Genomic DNA, 3,637 nt, shown 5'->3' with positions numbered 1-3,637 from the left:
AGATAAAGAAGGCTAACAAGAATAAAGATTGAAGAGGGCGGTCGACCCGGGGTGAGTTGTAACCTGACCTGACAACGTTGATGCAGGATTCAAGGATGTCTGAGGTAAGTGGTGCGCGTAGGTTCAGAAGTGGTTTTCAAGCCACTGAAACCCTTTAAGGAGAGTAATTTGAGGGTGGATAAGGGATGGACAGATCGTGCCGAAAAGGAGTGGGATGCTCGTACCTTGAGTGAGTTTCTACGATAGCAAACGAAGGATGATACGGTGAGAATGTCGAAGGAATGGAATTTTATGTTCGCGGAGAGGTGGAAGGATTGGAAGCCCTTCCAGGCAGTGCAGTAAGAATTGAGAGTTCGAGGGGCGATCCCTAAGAGGATAGTTTGCTGGGCCAACTGGAGATAGCGATGGAAAGGATGATTCAGAGGAACATGAGTTCCGAATAGGGAGGTACTGTGCACGGGTTCGGTCTTGCATCTGGCGCCAAGTTCCTGAATTGAAAGGGAGAGAGAGAGTCAGCTATCTCATTAAGGTGGCCTGGAATGTGAGCAGCTACGCGGATGAATTGATGTGTGAGAGAAATCCATTTAAGGCGGCAGAGGAATTTCATGATGGATTGGGATGAAGACCTTCCTTTGTTGATTATATGAACTACTGCATGGATGGCCGAATGGATGAGGACGGTTTTTGTTTCCAATTGTGGCCCCAAAGAGAAGCAGCAACGACAATTGGAAATATTTCTAACAAGGCCGATGACTGGTTGGCGAGAGGGATTGGAGAGAAATCAGGAGGCCAAGGGGCCGCAAACCATTGGCCTTTGTAATAGCCTCCGAAACCGACTGAGGGGGCTGGGTCTGTGAAAAGCTGGATATCCTCAGTGTCAGAGAGGAGGTCGTCGTAGAAAAGAGATGTCATTCAAGTTGGCCAAGAGAAGCTGCCAAAGCCTGAGCTCGGATTTGCAGTTGGCTGAAGGGCTTACGTGGTGGTAAAGAGAGGGCACGGAAGAGGCGAGGTCGAGAAGGTAGACCGTCCTTGAGGGATGATATGCATGGCATAATTGAGGTGGCCGAGCGGAGAGAGAAGTTCCCTCTTTGTGCGAAATTTGGCGGAAGAATAGATAGAGATATACATCTGGATCCTGTCGATTTTGTCGCGAGGCAGGGAAGCAGAGAAATTGATGGAATTGAGGGTGATCCCGAGGAATTGGATTATATGAGAGGGGCCAGTTGTTTTGTCCATGGCAAGGGGTACCCCTAGTTTCCTAACAACGGAAAGAAGTGTGGTGGAGGCTCTTGCAGGTGGGGTGTGAGGAAAGTCTATGGTAAGGAAATCATTGAGAAGGTGGACGAGAAAAGGAAGCTTATAGTTATTCGAGGGGATCCAGCCGAGAGCTTCGGCTAAGGTACCGAAAATGATTTGGGCTACTCCTACGTCCGAAGGTAAGGCGGACTGCGAAGAACTTGTTCCGCCAATGAACTCCGAAGAGGTGCCAGAGGTCTGGGTCAGGAGGCATAACTTTAACGGCACTGGAGATGTTGGCCTTAGCGAGCCAGGCGCCCAGACCGACCACTATACCAATGGGATTGATGTGGTATGCAGGGAATGGGGAAGAGTCAAGTGGGCCAATCATGAAACCATTCTCGACTTTGGATGCTAGCAAGGAATCAACGGACTGGGGATCGGCGGTGGCAGATTGCAAATTTTTGCAAAAGACAAAGGAAGAAGGAAGTGTGCACGGGCCTGGTGAGAATCCGAAGGAAAGACCGTCAAGTAAGATGTGGGTGGAAGAGGGGTCGGGGTGACGGAGCAGGCCGAAAGCAAGAGCGGGGATGTCGATTGGGGTAGACAGAAAAGCCAGTAGTCTTTTGGGAACGCTGAAGGTGGAGCGAGCATGGAAGGGCCGGCGGGGGCAGGCAGAGCGAGCATGAGCTTCGCCGCAGAAGCTGCAAATGTGAAGGAAGCGACGAAGGGGAGAGGTACGTGTAGAGGAATTGAAGATGTTGGGAATTTGTTGGCCTCTGATCATCACGATGGGGCGACAGCGAACATCTTTGGACCGGGAAGGTTTGAAGAAGACCTGGAGGGAGAATAGATGCTGTGGGGGAGAAGGGGCTGAGTCAGGGTTGGGCTTGCGGACGGTATCTGGGCAAAAATTTGATGAATGTGTCCAAGAGGAACAGAAGTTGCAGGAAAGAGCTTGGACACCGGTGAAAGTGCGGCGGTAAAGCTCAATGTCGAGGGCTCCCCAGTAGGTGTGCTGGTTCCGTTGGAGTAGGCGGGCAGCGGCCTCGGCCAAGAACTGCTTATGGTAATCGTAGAACTGGGAGCCCTCGAAAAGGACAGATAGATCGGGGATGCTGTGCATGTAATTGTCGAGTTCCTGACAACGTTGGGGAAAGGCGGAGCACGTGATGTCGCGGAAAAAGCTGAAAGCCAAGCAGAAGTCGGAAATTCGAAGGACTGAAGCAGAGTGAGGGTCAGAAGATTTGAGAGTAACGGAAATCGAGCCGCAGTCGACTGTTCTAGAATCGGAGTTGTAAGTGGAGGAAGAGAGAAGGTGAGCTAGATTGACGTCCGCACCTCAGAATTTGCTGCCGGAGTGAAAAGGGAATGGGAGGAGGACTAAACTTTAGTGTGTTAGGAGGAGCTGGGAGAGGAACGGCTGTTCGGAGAGGAAAGTCCTTAGTAAAGGGGAGATTGGAATCCAGGACCGAAGGCATAGGATGACGGATGCCGTGTTGGACACCGGGGAAGGGAGAAGATGAGGAGAGAAGAAGAGCGGAAAGCAGATTGTGGTAGGAGGGGTTTGACGGATCTGGGGCCTGAAGCTCGGTGGCTTGGGATATGGAAGCCGAAGACTGTTGAGGAATTGAAGCAGGGGCGAAGGCTGCGTTAAGGACTGAGGAGGCTGCCGAGTCGTCTTGGACGCCAGGGGGTGGGGGAGGGTAAGGGCCGCCTGCTGGCTGAGCTGGGGGTTGTTTACTAGCTGGCCTTCGGGCCGTGGAGACAGCAGCATGGGCTGAAAGAAAAGAAACCGGGGCCGAAGGCACCAAGCTGGCGGAGTTTGAGCCGTGTTGGACGCCGGAGGTAGAGACAGAGGAGAGTGCAGAAATTAGATTAAGCGGAGGGGGGGGGGGGGAAGGGGCGTGAGCCTGGGGCCTTAGACTCGGCAGCAAGGAGTTTAGGGCAGGAGGCTGGGTGGAAGAGGCTAGGTGCAGTTGTTCAGCAGAGAAATGGATTGCTTGGGGGTTTATAATGAGAGAGGGACTACGACGGCGGAACGCAGTCTTCGGCGAGGAGTTGGATCTTGTGAGGACTGGCTGGGAGATGAGCGGCGCTGATGTGGCACGGCGGCTGAAGGAGGCGATGAGACGGAGGTGAGGGGAGCTGTGGGGGGTGGACTGGACGAGAAGGGTAGGAGAGCCTCCTGCGCTGCAGAAAAGGTCTTCATCGGAGCAGTGGATTTGTAGATCCATGAGAAGGGAGCACGGATTCGAGCTAGGCAAAAACAAACCATGCAGAAAACGAACGAGGAAGAGGAGAGGGTGACGTTTGATATTTATGGAGACCGGTTGCTTACGTCAGGATTAGTGAGAATTGCAGCAGCTGTGTCGAATGAGCGCGGCTGCCTTCATTCCTC

Source organism: Atractosteus spatula, chromosome 24 (genome assembly GCF_055471065.1).
Source record: "Atractosteus spatula isolate fAtrSpa1 chromosome 24, fAtrSpa1.hap1, whole genome shotgun sequence".
NCBI lineage: Eukaryota > Metazoa > Chordata > Actinopteri > Semionotiformes > Lepisosteidae > Atractosteus > Atractosteus spatula.
This window is presented reverse-complemented; position numbering follows the sequence as displayed.